At 35.9% G+C, this 25,912-nt stretch overlaps 1 pseudogene; it reads right to left on the bottom strand.

Moving 5' to 3' along the window:
• Window positions 1-5,360: 5,360 nt before the first annotated feature.
• Window positions 5,361-25,588, bottom strand: LOC127203507 (vomeronasal type-2 receptor 116-like; annotated as a pseudogene).
• Between the last annotated feature and the right edge of the window lie 324 nt (window positions 25,589-25,912).

The raw sequence follows: 25,912 nt of genomic DNA, 5'->3' as shown, positions 1-25,912 counted from the left end.
GAATGGGTGTTGGATTTTGTCAAACACCTTTTTGGCATCTAAAGAGATTATCATGTGTTTTTTCTTTCCGTTTTTTTATATTATGAATTACATTGATGGGTTTCCATATATTGAACCATGCCTGCATGCCTGGAATGAAGCCTACATGATCATGGTGATTGATAGTTTTGATGTATTCTTGAATTCTGTTTGTGAGTATCTTATTTAGTATTTTTGCATCAATGTTCATAAGAGTAATTTGTCTGAAATTCTCTTTCTTTGTTGAGTCTTTCTTTGATTTAGATATCAAGGTGACTGTGACCTCATAGAATAAGTTTGGTATTGTTGCTTCTGTTTCTATTTTACAGAAGAGAATTTGTATTACCTCTTCTCTCAAGGTCTGGTAGAATTTTATGCTGAATCTATCTGGTCCTGTGCTTTTTTTGTTGGGATACTTTTGATAACTTTCTCTATTTCCTTGGTGTGATAAGACTATTCAATTTGTTTACCTGATCTTGGTTCAATTTTGGTAGTTGGTAGCTATCATGAAAAGTTTCCATTTCATTTAGGTTTTCAAATTTTTTGGCATATGGGTTTTTGAAATAAGATCTGATGATTCTTTGGATTTCCTCAGTGTCTCTTGTTATGTCTCCCTTTTCATTTCTGATTTTGTTGATTTGAACTCTCTCCCTCTGCCTTTTAGTTAGTTTGGCTAAAAGTTTGTCAATCTTGTGGATTTTCTAAAAGAACCAGCTCTTGATTTTGTTGATCATTTGAATTTTTTCTTTATTTCCAATTTATTGATTTCATCCCCTAGTTTGATGATTTCTAGCCATTTACTCTTCTTGGGTGTGTCTTTTTCTTTTTGTTCTAGAACTTTCAGGTGTGCTGTTAAGTTGCTAGTATGGGATCTCTCCAGTTTCTTTATAAAGGCATTTAATGATATGAAATTTACTCTTAGCACTGCTTCCATTGTGTCCCATAAGTTTGGGTATGTTGTGCCCTCAGTTTCATTGAAGTCTAGAAATCTTTTAATTTTTCTTTTTATTTTGTTCCTTACCCAGATGTCATTGAGTTCAGTTTCCATGAGTTTGTAGGCTTTGGGTTGGTTCTTTTGTTATTGAGTTCCATCTTTAATCCATGGTCATCTGATGAGATGCAAGGGATTATTTCAATTTTCTTGTATTTGTTGAGTTTTGCTTTGTGACCAAGTATGTGGTCAATTTTGGAGAAGGTTCCATGAGGTGCTGAAAAGAAGGTGTATTCTTTTGTGTTTAGGTGAAATGTTCTGTAGAAATCAGTTAGGTCCATTTGTTTAATGATTGTCTATTAGCTTCCTTGTTTTGCCATTTAGTTTCTGTCTTGATGATCTGTGTTTTGGGAAGAAAGGGGTGTTGACGTCTCCCACTGTTAATGTGTTAGGTTTGATGTGTGGTTTAAGCTTTAGTAACTGTGGTCTCTTAATGTTTGTATGACTTCTGTCCAGGCCCTTCTAGCTTTCACAGTCTCTGTTGAGAAGTCAGCTGTAATTCTGATGTGTTTGTCTTTTTATGTGACTTGACCTTGTTATCTTGCAGCTTTTAATATTCTTTCTTTGTTCTGTACACTTGATGTTTTGATTATTATGTGGTGGGAGGATTTTCTTTTCTGGTCAAATCTATTTAGAGTTCTATAGGTTTCTTGTATGTTTATGGGCATTTCTCTCTTTAGGTTGGGGAAGTTTTCTTCTATGATTTTGTTGAAAATGTTTTCTGGGCTTTGGAGGTTGGAGTCTATTCTTTCTTCTATTTCTATTATTCTTAGATTTGGTCTTTTTACAGTGTTCCAGATTTCTTGGGTGTCAGGAACGTTTTAGTTTTAACATTTTCTTTGATTGATGTATTGATAACTTCGGTGGTATCTTCCACACTTTAGATTCTATCTTCTATCTCTGTATTCTGGTGGTGTGGTTTGTGTCTATCATTCCTGTTCTCTTCCCTATGTTTTTCAACTCTAAGATTGCTTCAGCTTGTGCTTTCTTTGTTGCTTCTAATTTCCTCTTTAGGTCTTGAATAGATTTATTCAGTTCTTTCTCCCATTTGATTGAATCTCACTATAATTTTTTGTAGGATTCATTCAATTCCTGCATTTTCCTGTGTTTCTTTGGGTAATTTATTTTCCTCTCTCAAACTGTCTACCATTTCCATCACCTCAGATTTAAGGTCTTCTCTTTGTGCTTCATGGGTGTTCATATCTCCAGGGCTTACTGTGTTAGGATCACTGGTTTCTGATGTTATTATATGGCTCTAAATTTTGTTGCTGTGAATGTGGCATGTGGCCTGCACAAATCTCTGGTCTGTGACCTAGGTGGATCTTGCTAATAGGCTGTAGGTGGGTGGGGTGAGATCAGGGCCAGAAGCTGCTAGCAGGATTGCAGTTAATGAGTAATGTGGCCCAAACTGGTGTCTGCCCAGTGGGCTTGCCTTGATTCTTAGCTGTATCTGAGTGGTATGCTTCAGGCTAGTGTGTGTATACAGACCAAAGCCTGAAGTTGCTTGTAGAATGGTGGCTAATGTGGGCTGTGGCTAGAGATGGACTCAGCTCTGCCAGCCACAAGGTTCGTAGTATTTCTTTGTTAGATTGTTTTCTTGCACTTTTGATTTTTAAAGGCTCTATTGATGGTAAAAGAAGGAAAAAAATTATGATGTAATCTGTAATGAAAGTAATTGAACTTCATTTGAATAAAATACTGGGATTGGCCCATGGAGTGAGTGAGTTAGTTGGGCAAGCAAGTAATAGGCATGCCAGAGTAAGCTAGAATGAGATGGAGGGAACACCAAGAAAGATAGTGAGACAGGGAACAGCAAGAGACATGGATATATGGGGAATGGCAAGAGAGATAGGAAGATGAGCAACAGCAAGCAAGAAGATAATCAGATAGAAAGACAGAAAGCTAGCAAGGAGTCATACAGACAGTGAGACAGAGACAGAGAGACAGATAGAAAAGTTCTTATGGGGTTTAAGACCTTCAGCTTGTACTGATATGCCAGAGTCTTCTAGCATTTCTTTTTCCTCCATTCCTGAACCTCTCCACAACACGTAGTTCCTCTATCTAGTTGTTCAACCAATGATTGGTTCCCCTTAACCAGCTGTTCACTGCCTGCTCAATTCTCCCTACTGCAGATCCACCTCTCTTCTCTCCTCTTTGCTGTTCCTGGAGCTGGTTTTGGGGAGTAGCAATTGGGAACCACCTCAGGAGATAGTTTGCCTCTATTAGGGGGGAACAAAGTCTATATAGTCCTTGTGGAGTGAGTGAGGGCTCCTAGGATAGGTATACATAATTGGTTGGAACTACACATTCCAAGGGTGCTTTATTTGCATTTGGCAGCATGCTCCTATCATATGAACAGGGATACAGTACCTAATTATCCCATAGATACATGGAGGGGAGAACTAGTAGGGAAGCGTGCAAAAGGCCATATATCAGATGTGGATAGGGGCATCTATTACTAAAGACATGCTCCAGATGAAGGAAGGCAGAAGGAATAGGAGGCCATACTGGGAATTCCTCAGATATCTATGGCTGAGATGCAGACTGGGAGAACTTCTATTCAATGTGGCAGAACTAGAGGTTTGTAAATGCTCCCAATGTATACTTTAGTTCTTATACTTACACTCTTTAGAAGCATGGCTAAAGCACTACCTAGTTTAAAATTTTATTCCGTAATCAGAGCTCCTTATGCCCGCTTTTAAGCTCTACTCTCAGCTCCCATTTCTATCCAAGAAGCAGGATATCCTTTCCACATCTAGAAATAGATCATCTTATGCATCTTACCTTAAAGTCTTCCTATCATCCTTGAACACTTTATCACAAACCTTCTTGAAAGGCATAGGGTGTCTTAAATTTAGTAGTGGGAATAACCAGTTTCAATTTATAGATGCCAGATGAATCATAGCCTAGATGACATTTTCAGGTCGTTTTTTTTTTTTCTTTTTAAAGAATCAGTTCACACATTAATGAATGCAACACAACCATACCTATTCCCTGTACCGCCATACAACTTTCCACATATCTCAAAACATACTGTTTTCGACTTCTTAGCTTCAGTTTTTTAATAACTCACTATGCTCAGTAAGTGATGCCATACTGTGCACGATTTTAAGGTCACTTACTAGAAAACGAGGATCCTAAAATAAACCACATCTTTAAGTGATATTTAAGAATGAGTTTTTCTCTTACTCCCTTCCCCTATGATGAGGAGGAATGGGAGGACACAAGGGATGGGATCACAATTGAGATGTAATATGAATAAATCAATAAAATATATTAAAAAGGAAAATGAAATGTAAATTTCAGTGTTCAAGTTTCAGATTTAGTAGAAGACAATATACCCATTTCTAGAAAAAAAAAAAGAATGAGTTTTTTCTCCTGTACATATTCTTTACTGCCTATATCTTTTTAGCATCTTGGGAAGGGTCTTAAAGAAGATCTCCTGAGTCTATTTGATTTTGTGGATATTTTGTCAAGTAATCAGAACTGTAAGAGCAACATCATGTTTTAAATATAGCATTTCTCATCATTGCTTAGTTACTGGCTCTTAAATTCTTCTGACTTCTATGCCAAGATGTTCCCTAAGCCTTGATGGTTAGGGCATTTGGTTAGATGTTCTATTTTGGTTGTAGCACCCAGGTGTTATGGCATCTATGCTTTTCTCAACTGGGTGCTTTCTATGACATAAATAAGCTTCTATGACATCTTCTAATTTCCAGAGCAGCCCATGTCTTTGAATATAAACACAGGTATACAGACAGGAATTTGTTACTCCAATCACTTAGAAAAAAACAGTGTTATATTATAGACCCAGTTAGATAATCGGTCATGAGGTTTTTCAACAGCATTACACTTTAAGGCATGAAATATTTTCCTCTTTGGCAGTCTTCAAATTAAATTGGAAAGCAATTAGTTATGTTATAACATCATTATTCTTATCTTCCTAAATTATGGGTTATTACTTCACATAGAAAATTATTTAACTATTTCTTGTAGCTCTCTGCAGTGCTATATTAACATAATGTCTTTCCTTATTAAGTTCTATCTGTACATACGTTCCATAAAGTGATGTTTTTCTGGATATTTTCCACAATGACATAATTTATAATGCCTATTTCCAATAATCACATACTATATAAATCAATAATGAAAAAAATTACAGATATAATAGTGATTACAAGATTTGATACAATAAACAGAGGTCCAGGTCATGTATGAGAACTGTATTATGCAGCCTATTCTGTGTATTTTTTCATGGTAGACACCTCATATTTTGACATAATATTTGCTGAGATATAATGATCTTGTTGTCTTATAGATATGCCTGTTATAGTTAATGAGCTAATTAAATTTAGTGAACATTTTCAGCTTTAGCATGCAAGTTCCTGAACTTGTGAAAAGAATTTATTTGTGGCCTTAACAAAATAATGTAGCACTTTGGAACAAAGATGCAAAGAAGCAGCCCTGCACTTGAGGCCAAGATGCAAAACACCTCCACAGCCACTGTAACCTTGCCTTTTGTGCTGTGGTAGACAAGGAGGAAAGTGACCCAGACACTGCAGAACACCAGCATGCTGAATGTCAGGAACTTGGCTTCATTGAAGGTGTCAGGTAGATTTCTTGCCAGGAAAGCCACAGTGAAACTTGCTAGGGCAATAGATCCCATGTATCCCAGCATGCCGTAGAAAGCAATAACAGAACCTTTGTCGCAAACAATGATGATGTGGCCATGTACCATATGTACATCAGCATGAACAAATGGAGGAGACGTTGCCATCCACATTACACAAATAATAAGTTGAATCATAGTGCATATGGGAATGATCAAGTTAGGTGCCCCTGACACCAGAAGCCGCCTCATCCTTCTTCCTGGAACAGTGACCTTGAATGCGAGTACTACTGTAATTGTCTTGGCCAAGACGGTAGAGGCAGCCACAGTAAACACAATGGCAAATGTGATCTGTTGTAGGATGCAGGTGGACACACGGGGATGGCCAATGTAGAGCAAGGGACAGAGAAAGGAAAATATGAGGGAGATGAGCAAGACATAGCTGAGTGTTCTGTTATTGGCCTTGACTATGGGAGTGTCTTGGTGTTTCAAGAAGACACAGAGTACAACAGCTGTAAGAGCAGAGAAGAAAAGAGCCACGCCAGCCAGAACCATTCCCAAGGGGTCTTCATAATCCAGAAATGTCACCAGTTTTTTGATGCAGTGCGTTTGATCTGTGTTGGCGTAGTGATCATCTGGACACTTCACACATTGTTCCATATCTAGTGTAGAGTGGAAAGTATTATCAATTTAGGTTTTCCATATTATTCACCAGAAACACTAAATTAATATATTGGGAAATCATAGCTAAACTAGACTTAACTCTTGTGGTATACAGATATTAACTGTGGAGGCTGCATGAACTTTAATCCCAATTTTCAATGTTTATCTTCTTTTTGTAAGCTTTTGTTCATATTTGCTTTACACAGTCAAGGAATTTTTGGTATTTTTCAAAAACAATACTGTACTGTCACATAATAGTCAAGTTTTTACAATAACATATAGTAGCTTGGGTTATTCATGGAAATACACATTTGGTATTCATAATTTTGTATATTATGAATTAAAAAAACTTAGGACAAGTTACTTCCATGAATAATTTCATCTATCAGCTACAACTTTGGACCCATATGTGGCCTCATGTAGCTTCCATGACTTATGAACTGTAACACTCTATAATATGGAAAAGCATCTACAATTGACACTTTGCTAAACTACTACAACAATCCTTAACTATTTTCTAATATTTATCTTTACACATAGGTAAATATATTCATCACCACTTGTCTTGGAAAGTTATCTTTGAAACAGACAGAGACCATTAGAGCAAACTACAACCAATGAAAATTTAGAGTTTTGGACTCCTGTCCAGTGGATACATTTACAAACCCAGTCCCTCATATAAAGCTTGGAAAACTACAGAAGAGAAGGTTTGAGTTTTATAAGAGTTGGAGGGTTGATGGAGAATATGTCTTCTAGGAAGGTTCTAAGCAACATTCAAAAAATATCACTAAAATAGCTGCTTAAACAAAAGCTGAAGACAAAAAACAATGGACCTGACACAACAGATGAGAGCAACTAAGGAATATTAGACGTGTGAGAATTTGCCCTCACCAGAGAAGAACACACCAGCTGATGACTTTTGGATAACAAAATGGTCAGTCCTGAAAATAGTAATACTATACAGACTGAACTGGGTGTATTTAGAAATATACTTATATACACAAAATATTTGCATACAACAGCAATTAATGAAAACAAAGGCCATGGATTTGAAAGAGAGCAAGGAGTGTGGAAGTATGGAAAGTTTTAGAGGAAGGATCGGTACAAGGGAAAGTATGTAGTTTTATTATAATGTGAAAAATAAAATAAGACAAAAGCAATCGTAATATCAAGGAAGCAAGGAGAAAAGCAAATAATTACAATTTAAGTTCTCTACATGCCAATAATACCATCCTTGTTTTCTGCTTGAATGTTTGAATATTAGAAGGGCATATTATCTGAGAGTTTCACTAATTTCTGTAGATTTGACCATCTAATGCTCCCAATGTTGGAGCATTTATTGAGAAATAACATGCTGCTCATAATGTTTCATAAATTCAGAAAATGCTTCTTTTTACATATAATTACTTGATGGAAACTTTGTTTCACCCTTATCTTTGTAACTCACACTGTAATATATTCAAATTTCTTTCAACTGAAATGAGTTAGAGATCAAACTTAAATGTGACAGTACCTTTCCAGTGCTGAGTCTTTGCATTAAAGAAAGTACATTGTTGGTCAGTTTGTATTTGCTTTGTAATTATGCTAAACAGTGTTATCTAAACCGGTAAGTAGCAGTACTCAAATACTCTATTTTTCTATCGCTTTAAAAGCCACAAAGTATTATAAAATGTTGCATATTCAAGCATTAATGACTATAAATAGAAGAGACATCTTCTCCTAATCCACAAGCCATGCCTGTCAATGGACCAGGTAGGCTCTCCACAGGGCTTCCTCACTCTCTCTTTTATCTCAGACACAATTCTCAGGGACTCCTCAAGCACTGAAACAAAACACAAGGCAGAGCTTCCCCTAAACCTTGCCCACTCTTGTGGATCACTCAAGGAATTACATGCTGACCTCCTATTAGTAAGCCTCCAATACTAGCAAGGCTTTCCCAGAAACATCCAAGCCAAGAGGAACAGAAAAGCAGGGAACACTCAATCAACACACTCTCTCAATATCTAGAGAGGAAACAGAAAACAAGATACAAAATTGTCACCCATTGAAGACCAAGCTAGAAATCAGCACCTATACCCATAACCACTGCATACACAAATGCCTACATGTGAGTTTAAGAACAAAATTAACACCACAACACTGCCTTTCTGGATACCACAGTAGCACCAGGGACTCCAGAAAAATCTCTGCTTTCCCAGATACTACCGAAACTCTAGGATCCCAAGAGGCAGCATTGGTACTCAAAGTTTCAGATGTCCTGTAGTCCAAAGAAAGAAGAAGAAGAAAAAGGAAAAAAATGGCAGAGATTCTCCTGGCTCTGAGGACTCACTGGTCACAAGAACCTGAAGGCACTCAATCCAGAAGACCAGAGAGAAACCAGAAACCAGGAGGAAATATCCAGAAGCTACCCATCTAACAAAGTTAAATTCGGAAATCAGGTGGTAGAGTTTTTTGAATAGGAAATGAATAATTTTTAAAAGAAATACAGAAAAATACAATTATCAGGTGAATAAAATGAATAAAACTGTTCCAGACCTGAAAATGGAAGTAGAAGCAATAAAGAAAACAGAAACGGAGAGATCCTGGAGATGGAAAACCTATGGAAGTGAACAGGACCTAGAGACACAACCATTACCAACAGAATACAAGAGATGAAAGAAAGACTATCAGGCATAGAAGATACAATAGAAGAGATGGATACATTGGTCAAAGAAAATGTTAAAATGTTCCTGAAACAAACTTTCTAGGAAATCTGGGACAGTATGAAAAGACCAAGCCTGAGTAGAATAAGAATAGAAGGAGAAGGCTCCCAGCAGAACAGCCCAGAAAATATTTCAACAAGGTCACAGAAGAAAATTTCTCTAACCTAAAGAAGCAGATGCCTATGAACATACAAGAAATGTACAGACCACCAGATAGATTAGAACAGAAAGGAAAACTCCACGACTATGTAATAGTTAAAACATTAAATATAGAGTAAAAAAATTATTAAAAGTGGCAACAGAAACAATCCAAGTAAGTTATAACATCAGGGAGACCTATTAGAATTACACCCACCTTCTCAACAGAGACTCTAAAAGCCAGAAAGGCCTGGGTAGATGTGTTGCAAACTCTAAAGGACCACAGATGCTATCCCACACTACTATACTCAGCTAACCTCTCAACCACCATAGATGGAGAAAACAATATATTCTCTTTCTCTTAACATCATGGGAGTTTTATTTAGATGTGGGTTTAGAACTATCAATGCAGATGCCAAGGTAGTACACAAAACATCCGCAGCAACTCTTTCCATCTTTGAATCATTCATAAACATTTTCTACATAATTCAGTACACAACAGAGAAATGGTACACCTTTTTCTTTCATTGTGCATTTAATGGAAAAATGAGCATCTATCTATCTATCTATCCATCTATCTATCTATCTATCATCTATCTATTTATCTATCTAATCTCTATGTATTTACAAAATTCAGCTAACAAGATACTAGTGTGTTGGCAGCTTTAAGTATATAGGTGAGAACTTATCTAATAAAAATAAACAGAATTTACTCAGTATCAACCACTTCCATACTCAAGTGTTATTCTGGTTAATAAACCTCACTGCCCATCAGGCTTCTGGCATACACTTAAGATGCTTAACTCCTGTAGTATAGATCCCCACTGTAGTTCTTTACAACTAAGAGAAAACTGCTGAAAGTAGTGGCAAACATTTGCTAAAACAAACACAACCACAAGCTTATTATAAGAATGAGTATGTGATGGAAACTTATGTCAATCCAAGTCTTTCCAACCATTAAGAAATCACCCAAACTGAATTTGCCAATGTGTTTTGTCTATATCCAAGAGTTGCATTTAGTGCAACAGAGGCCCTGCTGATAATTGAACTTAGTGTTTAGTTTTTTTGGGGTGGGAAGAAAATTCAACCATCATTTAAAAATTGTCTTTAGAAAAAGACCACCAAAAATAGATCCACTAAATTTATTTTCAAATTCATGAAACATTTATTATGAAAGAGCATCGCATTCTGAACACTGCTCTGAAGAAATGCCAGGGACATGTGGACTTAGTACTTTCCTTTCTGTCCCCCACCCCCCACCACCATGGTGTAACAGTAACCACAAATCAAAGTGTTCACAATAATTACACAGGGAGGATATTTAAGCCACCAACAATGAAGAAAAAATAAGATTCATCCACTCTGCAGCTGTTTCAAAATTTCCATGTTAGTTTTGTATTCCTTCCTCACCTGTTTGCAAAGAACTAAAACATTACATCTGGTGAACAGAAAAAGTTTTGCTACACCTCAAATGCAGAACACCTATGCAGCAGAGTAAAATGTTGGCTCTTTAGACAGAAGCAGATTAAAATAAAAAGATACAGGAGTCCTTCAGTTCTTTACTAGTCTTAGAGAAGTTTCCCAGAATACTGCTTCCCACTATAAAAAACATTGCATTAGAATCCTTCAATGCCTGCATACTGCTCCATACTGTTCTGCAGCAAATGCTGTGCATTCTCAGCCTGGCCCTGTGTTCCCTTAATGGTAATGATCCAACCTTTGGATGCTCCTAAAGGCTCATCAAGTTTGAACAATGCTCCCGACTCATGATGGATCTGTTTAATATTCTGACAACCTTTGCCAAGAATAGACCCAGCAAAATCTTTGGGACTAGTTGCTTGTGTGGCAGTAATAGGTCTGCCAAGATCACCCTAGTTAGCCATGACCCCCTGCATAGGAATAATCGTATCTAGAACCACCAGGTGTTTCATGAGCTATTTGCCATTCTGATGGGCTCCATGTGTCAATTTCAGAGTCCCAACTTTCATCAGCACCTAACCCAATCATGCCATCATAGCAGTCGCCAGCCTTCTTCTTATGCCATAAGCCATCAGATCTCCCCCTATGTGTGGCGGTGGTGGAAGCTGTTCAGGACATGAAAAGGGAATTAGAATCAATTAAGAAAACAAAAGCTGAGAAAACCCTGGATATGGAAAACATAGAGAAGACATCAGGAATCACAGAGGTAAGTATCACTAACTAAATTCAAGAGAAGGAGGAGAGAACCTCAGGTGCTGAAGATACAATGAAGAAGTTGATACATCTCTCAAAGAAAATATTAAAACAGAAAGATGTGTGACCCAGAACTCCTAGAAATCAAAGACATCACAAAAAGGTAATCTCAGAATAATAGGACTAGATGAAAAAAGAATATTCTAGCTTCAAAGAACTGGAAATATCTTCAAGAAAATAATAGAAGAAAATCTCCCCAACCTAAGGAAAAAAATGCCCTTAAAATTAGAAGAGGTTTATAGAACACCAAACAGACTAGACCAGAAAAGAAATTCCTCCCACCACATAATAATCAATACACTTAATCTACAGCACAAGGTAAGAATATTAAAAGCATCAAGGGAAAAAGGCCAAGTAAGATATAAAGGAAGACACATCAGAATCACTCCTGACTTCTCAAGACAAACTACGAAAGCCAGAAGGACCTAGGTTAATGTCATGCAGACACTAATAGGCCACAGATGTCAACACATACGACTATGTCCATCAAAACTTTCAATCATCAAAGATGAAAAAAAACAAGATATTTCATGACAAAAACAAATTTAAACAATATCTATGCACCAACTCAGCCCTATAGAAGATACTATTGAAAACTCCAACCCAATGAGTTCAACTCCACCCAAAAAACCTAGGATATAGAAAACTTTACAACAGCCAAACCAAGTACAGTCACACTCTATCTCCACCAATGCCACAATAGAAGGAATTAACAATGGTAGGTCACTAATATCTCTTAGCATCAATGGCCTCAACTGTCCAAAGTTAGAGCCTCTACAGATATGAGAAAACTGAAATAAACCACTGAAAATTATCAGACCACCATGGTCTGAAGTTGAACTTCAACAACAATAGATTTTAAAAAATCTATATACACAGGGAAACTGAACATTGCTTTACTCAATAATAACTGGATCAGAGAGACAAATCAAGGATTGCCTAAAAAGCAATGAAAATGAAGGCACAACATACCCAAACCCATGGTACACAATGAAAGCAGTGCTAAGAAGAAAGGTCATAGCACTACGTGCCTTCAAAAAGAAATTGGCAACATCTCATATAAGGAACTTAATGGAAAAACTGAACGTCCTAGAAAAAAGAAGCACAAACATCCCAGAGGACTAGATGGCTGGAAATAATCAATCTGAAGGCTGAAATCAATAAGTTAGAAATAAAGAAAACAATTCAAAGACTCAACTTAAGAGCTGGTTCTAAAAGAAAAATCAACAAAAATAGACAAATGCTTCACTAAGCGAACTAAAAGGAGGACAGAAAGCACTGAAATAAAAAGAAAAACCAGAAATGAAAGGACAAAGATATGGCAGATACCTAGGAAACCTAATGAACCATTAGGTCTTACTTTAAAAGTCTATATGCCACCAAATTTGAAAATAAAAACAATATGGACAATTTTCTTGATAAATTCCACTTACCAAAGTTGAATCAAGAGCAGGCAAACAAATTAAATAGTACTATATCATCTAACGAAATAGAAGCATTCATCAAAAGTCTCCAGAACAAAAAAATCCAAGGGCCAGTTGAATTCAGCACAGAATTCTAACAGACATTCAAAGAAGAACTAATAGGAGTACTCCTCAAAGTATTCCACAAAGTAGAAACAAGGATCACTACCAAACTCATTTTATAAAGCCAAAGTCACCTTAATCTGAAAGCCACAAAATACCCATCAAAGAAAGGGAATTTCAGACCAATTTCCCACATGAACACTGATGCAAAAAACAAAAACAAAAACAGAAACAAAACAACACAACAAAACTCAATAAAATACATGCAACCCAAATCCAAGAACACATCACAAATCTCATCCACCATGACCAAGTAGGCTTCATTCCAGGATGCAGGGTGGTTCAATATTCAGAAATCCATCAACGTAATTCATCATATAAACAAAATGAAAGAACAACAACAACAAAAAAAACCCATATGATCATCTCCTTAGATGCTGGAAAAGCATTTGACAAAACCAACACCCTTTCAGGTCAGTCTTAGCGTGATTGGGGATACAAGGCATGTACCTAAACAGAGTAAAGAAAATATATAGAATAGGCCAATATCAACCTAAACACAGAGACACTTAAATCAATTCCACTGAACCCAGGGAGAAGAGAAGCCTGTATGCTCTCTACATATCTCCTCAATATAGTTCTTGAAGTCTAGCCTAGGAAGGCTACTGAATTTTTTTGAGTTAATTTTGAATCCAGCCACTGCACTGAAGTTGTTTATCAGCTGTAGGAGTTCTCTGTTGGAATTTTGGGGGTCACTTATTGTATACTATCATATCATCTGAGAGTAGGAATAATTTGACTTCCTCCTTTCTGATGTGGAACCCCTTGACTCCTTTTGTTGTCTTATTGCTCTAGCTAGAACTTCAAGTACTATATTTAACAGATATGGAGACAGTAGGCAGCCTTGTCTAGTCCCTGATTTTAGTGAATTTCCTTGATTTTCTCTCCATTTAATTTGATGTTGTCTATTGGCTTGCCGTATGTAGCCTTTATTATGTTTAGGTATGTGCCTTGTATGCCTAATCTAGCCAAGAGTTTATACATGAATGGGTGTTGGATTTTGTCAAGTGCTTTTTCAGCATCTAAGGAGACAATCATGTGGTTTTTTATTCGTTTGTTTATATGGTGGATTACATTGATGGATTTTCATATATTGAACCATCCCTGCATGCCTAGAATGAAGCCTACTTGGTCAAAGTGAATGATATCTTTGATGTGTTCTTGTATTCAGTTTGAAAGTGTTTTATTGAGTATTTTTGCATCAATGTTTATGAGAGAAATTAGTCTGAAATTCTTTTTCTTTGTTGGGTGTTTGTGAGGTTAGTTAGAGATGACTGTGGCCTAGCCTGAGTTTGGCATCCGGCCCTCCATTTCTATTTTGTGGAGTGGTATCTAACTACTTAAATAGCTATCAATTCCAGCACTAAATTTTCTAATAATCTAGTAATAGCACAGTTTTCAAACTTTTTATGAACCTCAATGTATTATGTACCCACTAATTTAACTAAAATGTCTCTGTGCATACTTATAATGAACTTTAGAATATAAGCTTTATTCAGAGTTCCATATCTTGGCCTCCAAACCCACATGTGTACTACAATACAAGGGAAACTGCAACTCACAAATGATACTATTGATTACTATAACACAATACAAAAATGCATGCTATACTAAAACAAAATACAATGTCATTGAGCATATAGTCATTGTTAGAAACCTTAGGTGTTCTGGGAAGTTTAGAATGCATAGCGTCTATATTTTTAGTACAATTGAAAAGTAGAAAGAGGAGATGATGCAGTAATAACTAGGACTCTAGAGAAATGTATGAGAAAATATTAGGTTCATGAATTCAAGAATGATGAGACAAAAAGTATTTCAAGAGTCAGAGAGTATATTACTTGGGGGTAGTGTTGGTTTTAACTTTATAATGAGATTTATCTTTTCCATCCCCTCATAGATATTTTGAGAATGATGTAAATACAGGATAAGAAAATAATCTGTTTGTTATTTTAGTTAAACGTATCTTTACTTGTCATGTTGGAAATTTCATTTTCTAGGCAGGGGTTGCAATCAAAACAGCAGACAGCCATTCCTTCACGAGGGGATTTTCTGAGTCCTGGCTTGCAAGGCATACTACATATTGAGGGTTGAGTCTGCAGAAAATCAGATATGTTATAGAAATAACATAAATAACAAAAGCTCTAGTGACTCACTACATGGAGCTACTGAAAGACCTCTTTTACACACATGTATCACATTATAAAGCATAATATCTTTTTTCTGATGAATAGTATAAATGTACTGTGATTTTAATATCATGAAACATGAGAGAGAGAGAGAGAGAGAGAGAGAGAGAGAGACAGAGAGAGAGAGAGACAGAGAGAGAGAGAGACAGAGAGAGGAGAGGAGAGAGAGAGGAGAGATGGAAAGAGAAAGAATGAATATAGGAAGGAGAAAAGTTTTTCAATAAATGAATAAGTGTCAAAACTTCTACACTGTGAAAGAGCACAAGTAGACCATTAGATTTTTAGGTAGTTGTCCTACATGTAAAGCATTAACATTAAGACTAAATTACCTCTCTGATATCTGTGGCCCAATCTATCAGTTCATCAGACATGTATAGTTGTTGACCTCTTGGAAAATGACCGGAAAACTGTCCTATTTTTATTTTAAGTCCCATGTACTTCATAAAATTCAAGATAAAGAATATGTCATATTCTGTATCCAGTTTTAAATTGTGATTCATGTTCACCAGGTCTCCAGCAGGATTTACAAATTTTATGTTCTTCAGAAAAGAGAGCATCTAAAACATATTTGTCATTTTAGTTTCATTGCTGCATTCACATTAGGACAGAAAATATAAAGTCTGAAATGCCCCCTAAATTCCATTATCCTTTTCTAAAATCTAACTTTATCAGAGGTAACTCAGTAGTGAAAAATGGAAAACATTCATGTACATGTGATGTTTTGGTATGTTTTAAATATATCATTTTCTCAATGGATATGCCCTAACACATACACATTTAAATTTTATGCCTGGAGATTAGTGAAACAGTATCTACTTCTGTGGGCCAACAGTGTTATTTGATCATTACCTATGGAACTGACAGGATTAATGGTTCATAAAGTGGCGGAACTGCTTGATATTATTTGAGATTTATTCATTACGTTGATCAGCAACTTTTTGATCACATAAAATACAAATAATTTTCTTATTGCAACTTAGGAATTTCATGATGTAATTTTTAAATGTTAAAAACATGAGATGCATGTGTTGTTTGAATATTTTAAATGGTTATTTACTTAGATTGTGAAATGCTTACTTGGGTGCCAGTGTTGACTGCATCATAATTTATGATACTAATGTGATCTGTCTTGACAGAGATGTAAATATATTAAATTTGGAGCTAGGTTCCTTCTCATATGTATTTAGATAATATGGTTCTTTTAAAGAATGTCATATAGTATAATGTGTATACATAGAATGTATATATGCCATTACCTTCCAGGAGTCAAATTCCATATTCTTTCCAGTGTTCCCTGGCCCCTCTACTTGTTGAAGAAGCATCTCATGGAGTGAGTGGGCCACAGCATGCACAGCATTGTATACGTTATAAGATGTGCCACTCATGGACATTCCAAGGGGTGGCCTGAATAACCACGTCCATACAGTTTCAGATGGACAGGTTTTCAATTTCTTACAATTAAACGGTGGCAAAGAATAATTGAAACGAATCCACCCATCGTCTAGCAAAGGAAAAATCATCACTGTAGTTTGAAGGGTGAACTGTATGTATAAATTGTCTGAAACCTGGCATCTCAGTATGATGATGTGAAAAAACAAGAGTTCCATAAGTGGGGGCAAGCAAGGAATCACCCGTAACTGTTATTGTATCAAATCTTGACACACTGACCCAGATTTTCATAATGTTACTAGGTTTCCACGCAATAAAGATAGGATGTATTTTAGATTCTTTGTCTCCATAAACAATTACAACCTTTGCTGATGACAGTTAAGATCTGATTATAATACTTATTAGCCATTTTGAAGTTTAATGTTATATCATTTGTGATAATAATCACAAATCCAAAGCAGATGGTGGATCTTTGCATTTCTCCTCTCAGTTCAGAAAGAAACTGAATTCCATGGTCATCATCTGAAATGATCGCTCCCACCCAATTCCATCTGAAGTAAACCACTAGGGACACCATGGCTAGTGGTAGAGATGTGTCCTTGGGAGACATCTGGTAGAGGTAAGGAAAGTGTTCATGTTCACTCAGGAGAGGATGAAAATGACCACAGTAAAGCTGAAGGACACAGAACATAAGCAACAATATGAAGGAGATGAAATGCATAATGCAAAGCCAAAGATCTAAGTGTGGTAAGCAACTTCTAAGAGTTCTAGAAAGTGTGACTCCTTCATCTCATTATTAAGACCATATCCAACTTCCTGTGATTATCTAAACAGATACAGATAAGTTAAGTCTTCTGGTAAAACGTTTCACATTACTCTTGTCTTTTATGCTCATTCATGATTAGCTTACGTATTTGCCAAAGAAAGAATGTGAATACTTGATCAATCTGGGTAGACACAAACCCAGTCTCTTCCTCTTAACCTGCCTTGATACTCAGAAAGTCAGTCTCAAGTGAGATAGCATTTCATTAAAAACCATTTCATTACCTCTGGAGTTCTGGAGATGTACAGGTATCTTCCAAGATAGGCAGATCGTGACCACATGGGTCCTGTAAGTACAATTAAATATCTTCTCTGATTTGTACAGTGGTAGTTAGGACTATGTTCCACTCGTTTCAAGGGCAAACCAGATTTTGATTGATCGGCAAACAAATTACAGTCATCTTTAGCTAGCAGAGAAATGTTGGGTAAAATATGAGGGTTCCTATTGATTTCTTCCATGGCAAAATAAGTAGACAAAATCAAGAGGACTGTTTTAAGTGTCACCCTGAAAGCAGAATACTCTTATCAGGACAGATTTAGGTTCTAAGCATAAATAAATAATGCTAGTTAAGCACTGAAATCTTGGTTTTTAAAAAGTCATTGAGTAATGACTTTTTATAATTAGTCACTGTTTATAAATTGTCTCAACCAGAAGACAATACACACAGCAGAATTCAAATGCATCTCAGTGTTTACATACATTTTATTCCTTACTTGCTCAAGACTGATCAAACATGTCTGCAATAATTAGAACCTTATCAGTTGTCCCACTTGGAAACAGCTTTTTAATAATTTTGCAGTAAAGATGATGTCATGGAACTTAATGAAAATATAACTTACAACAGTGAAAGAAAAAGGACTTTACAGGAACACATGGGAGTTCACATAGGGAAGAATTCATAAGCCGTAGGCTCTCATGGGAATTTTTTTTTGTACTTTTGACCCATTGATATGGTGATACAAGTTTTTTTTGTTGTATAAGAATATGAGACCTATCTGGATAAATGTCTCATATGTCACTGTTTGTGGTCACCCAGCAGACCAGGCTTGAAATCCTCATAGCACATGGCAGCTTGTAACTACAAGATCTGACACTCACATAGACATACATGCAGGCAAAACATCGATGCACATAAAATAAAGGTAAATAACATTTAAAAAAGATATAAGACCCATGGGGGAATATAAGGATTCTTACATTTTAAAATGAATTAATACCGATGGGATTATGTAAATTTTCAAATTTCCTCCAGTACATGAATTTTTTTAACATGAATATGGTGAAGAAATCTGTGTGCCATTCAGGGATAAGAAAATATTTTCTAGTCAACACTGAATATGCCCACGCCTTCTTGTTATACTTCTAATCCTAGCATGTGTAGAAAACAAATGGGATTTATTTGCTAGATAGAGTGTTATACATTTTTACACAGACAGTTGAATCTATCTGAGTCAACAGCTCTGAAAAGGCTAATGGATTCCTAAGAAATGCGAACAAAACACCAATTATTACTCTCCCTCCTTCTCTCCACACACTTTATTCCTTTTTCTTTTTCTTTTTGAGGCTGTGAAATATTGAGTGATGTAAGATCGGTGACAACAACTTTCCCCTTCATTTCATGTGGACACTCATGTTGTACTGACTCAGTCATCCTCTCTACTTGGAAACCGGCCTTGGGTTCTAGTTGGCTCACATTCGTCCTGATATGTCCTGTCTCTAAACATTCACTTCATCTTTTGTCTTTCGTGTAACACACTTTAACTGGTGGTAACTATCTTGTCGATTTGTGACTACAGCACATGTTCAAGTAACTAGACGTACTTTGTGGCGGTAAAGCTGGCATTGGTTTGAATTAGCCATCCGTGTTCCCTACAGTCTTCTAGTTCTCATGTTTTGTTTGAATTACTTTTTTTTTCTCTGAAGGGAATTAATTATTCCTTTATTTATTAGAATTATTTTTCTTACAAAATAGTCCTGAAATTATGCCATATTTTTCCTGTTCTCTGGCCATTCCGTACTGGTGACAGATGTGTGTCATTAAAATGAGCGCTCCAATTAACCCACTGCAACTACTGTGCTGAGGTTAAATAAGTAAAGTAATATAGATGTGTGTTTATAAATTAGCTATTTTAGAATTTGAAAGCATTCAGGTTTGTATGTTAACAGAGGAAAAACACAGGATAGGAAAATAATCCTAAGTGATGGCATAATTACTGAAATTGTCACCATCCCTCATCTCACATTTCACTACAGAACTATAGTAATAAAAAAAGAATGATTCAGGCACAAAACAGATACACTGTCCAATATGGTGGAATGGAAGACCTAGACATAAGCCCACACACCTTCAGACACATGATTTTTGATAAGGGATCAAGAAATACACACTGGAAAAAGAAAGCATCTTCAATAGTAATGCTGACCAAACTGAATGGCTGCATGGATAACACAAGCACATCCATACCTATCACCATGCACAAAACTCAATTCCAAGTGGACCAAAGATGTCAACATAAGGCCTGATGCACTAGATCTGATAAAAAGTCGTCGAATAGTCTGGAACTCATTGGAAGAGCAAAAGTTTTTTTTTTTGTGCATAGAACACTAATAGTGCAGGCATCAAGAAGAATTAATAAATTGGACCTTATGAAAACAGAAAAACTGTTCTATGGCAAAACACGCCACCATTTGGACAGAGTCCTAAGCTATAGACTTTGATTTTTTTTCACTGATTGAGGGCTAATATCTAACTTCAGTAAAGGACAAACAAAACTGGATATCAATAAAACAACTCAATTAAAATGGGTTACAGAAATAAATAGAATTATCAATAGTGGTGACACAAACATCTGAGAAGCACATAAAGAAATGTTAAATGTAATTAGTTACCAGGGAAGTGCAAATCAAAAGTGCTTTGAAATTTTATTTTTTATCAGTCAAAATGACCAACATTAATCATACACATAACAGCTCCTGCTACAAGAATGCATAGTAATTGTGACACTCATGTTCCATTTCCTGATAGTGGGCATTAAATATTGCACAGCAATCAATGTAGTATTTCCTCAAGATGCTTGGCATAGATCTCCCTCAAAATCCATCTATACTAACTGTCTTGAGTTTCTGTTGCTGCAATGAACCTCCATGACCAAAAAGCAAGTTGAGGAGGAGAGAAATCATTTGTCTCACACTTCCATATCCCTATTCATGATGAAAGTCAAACAAGGAACTCAAATGTCAGGAACCTAGAGGCAGTGTCTGATGTAGAGGCCATAGAAAGGTGTTACTGGCATGTTTCTGATATCTTCTCTATTTTTAACACTCCCCAGGACCACAAGACCAGAAATTGTTCCATTCATAACGGGCTGGGCTATCACCCATCAATCATTAATTAAGAAAATACCCCATAGGCGTGTCTACATCCAAATTTTACAGAGATGTTATCTTAATTGTGGTTCCCTCCTCTCAGGTTTTAGCTCCTGCCAAGTTGACATAAAACTATCTAGCACATTACTTTGAGGCTCATTTCCAAAAGTTCGATCATGTTCGTTGGATGGAAATAAAAAATACTACGAGCCCATCTCTCTCTCTCTCTCTCTCTCTCTCTCTCTCTCTCTCTCTCTCTCTCTCTCTCTCTCTCTCCCTCTCTCCCACCCCTCTCTCTATGTGTGTGTGTGTATATATATATACATTATATTTTTATGTGTATATACATATATATAATATATGTATTTTACACATATGTGTGTATGCACACACATATATGTATATCACACATAAATATATATATACACATTCCATATATGTAATATATATATATATATATATATATATGCGTGTGTTTATGTATGTCTCTGAAGGTGATCTAAATGAAATTTCCAAATTATAAAGGAGACCAAGTCCCAACTATGTTATCTGTCATCAAATGGAGCTTCTTTTGTTGTGAGAAATGGGTTAAATCTTATTGACTAATTAACCAAGTGGCTCCAATGGAACCCCTAAAAAAACCCAGACTTTGCCATGGCTATAGACATCTCTCTATATATGGTTGGTAAGGCAATGTGGCTGAATACAACTTTTATAAAGTTTACTGAAGATGAAGAAGTCTAGCTGATGCCTACCTAGAGCCTTTATTTCTACTGATTACTGTTCATTGAACTCCAAGATTCTCTGTGTGCTACCGAAAAGGAAAGGTAAATAAATAACTATCCAATTACAAACTGTAAGATCCATAATGATGACCTGCCTGCAAAATGACCAGAGAAAATAATGGCACAACGCTTGTGGGGATAACCAAATAACTATGATTTGTTTTTAGGCCCATTCCAAGAGTTGGAACCTATGTCTGACACTGCTGTGGTTGCCAACAACCTGAGACCAGCTGGGCCAAGGACCTAGAGGAAAACAAAAAGCTACTATCATGCTAATGGTACATGGCCACAAAATGAATCCTCACAATATTTTACTGTATACATCTGTTTATTGCTCAGGTATCAGCTGGGCAACAGGATGAGAGTGAGAGAACGCAGAGCACTTGGTGCACCAAGTCCAACAGAATGTCTCATTAATCCGTCACTTCAGGGCTCAAGGAACCCCATGGAAAAGAAAGAGGCAGGATTGTAGGAATCGTAGTGGATGGAGAACGTGAAGGAATCAGGCCCTCTGAACAGAATGCTGATGCTCATATGCACACACCGAGGCTGTTCCAGCATGCTCAGAGCCTGCACAGGTATGGGAGCACTGGTTTTTACAGTGCTCAAAGGAGAAGTGCACAAAAGCTTCTACTGTTATCCCAGAAGCTATCTCCAATTCACAACCACTTGGAAACAAAATTAGTTCTCTCCAACAGAGTCTCAGTGAGGGTACAAAACCTCACTAAAGGAAGTCCCTATGCCAAGCAGTAGATGACCAAATGAACTCAGTGATGTTCTTGGATGTTGTTTTTATATTATGGCTTCCAGTTTTTTGTCTTCATGGGATTCCTGTATATAAGAATATGTATATCTCTTTGTTTATATGTTTCCTCATGCTTGTTCTTTTTTCTTTTATTTTCTTGTTTATTTTTCTCTTCTGGAGATTTTTTTCTACTCTGATTTTTTTTACCTTATCATATTTTATTATTATTCTGAGATGACTCTTTTTATTCTAATGAAAGAAAGAAAGGATGTGGGTTCAGAATTAAGGGGTATAGGAGAGGATTTTGGAGAAGTGGAAACTATAATCTGAATACAGTGTATAAAATTTATTTTATAAGATAAGTGCAGGTGATAGAAGTTTGCCTTTTCTATACATTGTTGATGGTCCTGGAAGATATTATTCTTAGTAAAAAAGCATAATAGAGCACAAAGCATAATATCTAATTTATATACAAAGCCAAATATAATTGTATAGTATAGAAATTTGATTTAACTGTAGGGTAGGGAAGAGATGGTAAAATGATAAAAGCTAAAAGATACAGTACTTGGGATTCCTAATGAAATCTCAACATTGTAGACTTGACTGTGGTATTGGATGGTCACATTAGTCTATGTTGCATTCATATTTTAAACAAGCCAATAATATATTTTATCTCAACACAAGAAAACAGAATGATCACCTAAAACAAATTAGTGCTTATATTTTCTTTTGGAATCATTCCTTCAATTTTATTAACACTTATGTGATCATTTTAAATTGGAAGGTTTCTATATATAATCTTTTATGTTTTACTGACATGTAATTAAAATACTTTTGTTTATTACTGCAATCATAAAAATGCATATATGTATATATATATGTATATATAGCATATTGTATCAGTGACCATTAGAAAAGAGGGTGTGGAAAGCTTGTGACATTTTACTTGCTTTGTTCTACTATTATATCTCTTTTCAAGTACAGAAAACACCATGTAGGTGGATTAATAATGCAGTATTTTACTTGTATAAATTAACTTGCTTTGTCAACTTGACAGCATGTATATAATCATGATAGAAACATCCAAATATTTCTAATAAAATAATATTGAATAGCCATACAGCAATCTATTCTGTGTAAGCACAATATAGGTTTGGAAACTTGTTTGCTATGTAATGTACTAGGTTACATAGAACTTATGCACAATAACACCACTCTGCAATAAATTATATGTACACGATGGAAATGAAGAAAATTGTCAGAAAAAAGTAACATTTTTATAACTGAGGCATGCATGTATCTATGAATCAGTTTCTATATTAACAAGTTCCTTTTTTTTAAAAAAGGAAAGACAGGGAAATTCACAGGAAATGCTTGTCTTTCTATCTTCTTTACTGATCATAACATAAACTGAATTAAAACATTTCCATGTAAATATGTAAGCACACAACATAAAATGTTGCCATCCCAATAGTCAGAATTTTGAATAAAAAATTTCTCATACTCTTAAAACTGGAGTTCCTATCACTGAGGCATATTGATTCATTATTTATTTAAATTTTAAAATGAATGAAAGTGAATTACAAACATTCTCCTTGACTTCTCCGGCAAGGCTCACCTGAAATGATGTTTAGTTTATAACAGGCTTATGTAAGACATGACACAGTTATTTCTGAAGATATTCTTGTTCAAACTACTCAATGTCCTCCACATTTTTTCTAATCTATATCAATTAATGGGAATTATGGATTATCTTCTCCATGTTACATTTTACCATGAATTTTGTGTTTTTAAAAAACTATTCAATGATCTCTTTCCACAGTTTCCCATTTCTTCCGAGCTTCTTCAGTTACCAAATCCATAGTCACAATCATCCTTCTGTGTTTTGAATTTTATCCCCAAGGTATTCTATTCAGAACTGAACACATCCTTTATCTAAAACGATAAACTTCATTGTGCTGATCCTCACACACATAAAAATGTCCCATTTGAAATATGGTTTAACAGAACATTTAGAATGTTATTCGTGACATTTTTCTTTAGCATATTGCAAGAGACATATTTGCAGTTTTCACAGCTGGGATCACATGTTTAGTAATTCCGTTGACAAAGAGAACTTATTGTCAAATATTTAAGCCAAAGAGTATATGTGTACTCATAGCCACAATATACAAACGCTTTTTATATAATTAGGGAAAGAGAAGAAATATTTAAATGTGACATGGGCATAATAGGTAAAACATATGCAGTGATATGAGGCAAATGTGAAATCAGTAAATGACCCTTCAGTCTGTGGAAACATAGAATTGTAAGCTTAGCCTTCCTTCTCCTCATGGTTAACAGGTACTACAGACACCATCTTTTTATGTTATCATATGGAAATGGAAACAGGATGTAATTTCTTGCAAGAGCACACTCTCTACCAACACATTAACAAATTGCTGGGAAAGGTGGATGGTTTATAAATTTCTAACTTAGAACTTTGAAAGACACCCTAACATTGCTGTAACAACAAAAATGTGGCTGTGCATATGAGACAGAATGTAAAGGAAATGATAAAGTTCTCATTTTGAACAGACATAGTGCTGCCATTCCTGTTCCAGCTACAGGAACCATAGAAGGAAACAGTTTTGAAATTATGACAGATATATTATTTGAACAAACTTGTGTGTCTTTCCAACACATGTAACCAACAGTCAGGGCAGTTTCGCCCAAATCAGATGTGCAGGAATGAGCCTATATGCCGAGGGAAGAAACACTACCAGACAAAAAAAAAAGGACAAATGTACTATAGCCTCTTTTGAAAAATCAGTGTTTAGTACTGTGTTTCCCTGGGACATCACATTATGCTATAAGATAGGAACTGTCATATTAAGGCAATCTTTAAAGGAGCAAGGAAGATAGTGTGGGTCACTCATCCAGCCTCTACCTGGAAACTGACTGAAAAATTACAAACAAGATACTCCCTAAACCAAAAGAACTGGGAAAATAAACAGCAGTAAATCAGGGAATAAATTTTAGTCAGGCCCTGGAAGAGGGACAAGCAGCAGAGTCAGAGGATGAGTAGAATCATGGTCTACATCCCAATCTCCTTAGAATTCTTTTTTTATCTATCACGATAAAATAAAATAAGCAAATGAAAAAAAAATTGAACTTACTTCTTGTCTAGATTCCCACTGAAATGCTTGTTCTTCATATATCCAGGCTTGGTATAAATGGAAAAGAAACAATCAGTATCTTCATCGCCCAGACTATTGTTTTTGTCTTTTATTCTCCAAAAGAACGTGGGGTTAGTAAAACCGCAAAAAAGAAAGGGAAGCTTGAGAACCAAGAAGATAAAGGTAAAATAGAACATCTTTTCCATGTCAGTAAGAAGAGACTCTGAGCCAAGTGCAACACGGTGAGCAGCGATGCACGAACACATTCGTGAGTCTCTTTTTATTATTGTGGTCACTACTAATGAATGTATGTACTTCCCTCAGTCCTTTTTAGTTCCTTGGTTCCCTGTGGAGGTGTCTTAAGCACTCTCTGGCCTGGGGCTCTGCATCTGAGTTCCTATGTACAGGTGCCAAATAAGGGGTGATAATGTTGTTTATGATTATCCTTTTCCTCCATATCCCTTATGGTTACATCCAAATGAGTAGATATGAAGGTTCCAGATATGATTCCTTTTGGGAAA

The sequence above is a fragment of the Acomys russatus genome, chromosome 19, assembly GCF_903995435.1.
Source record: "Acomys russatus chromosome 19, mAcoRus1.1, whole genome shotgun sequence".
Classification (NCBI taxonomy): domain Eukaryota; kingdom Metazoa; phylum Chordata; class Mammalia; order Rodentia; family Muridae; genus Acomys; species Acomys russatus.
The sequence above is the reverse complement of the archived record's forward strand: the minus strand, read 5'-3'. Positions and strand labels throughout refer to the sequence as shown.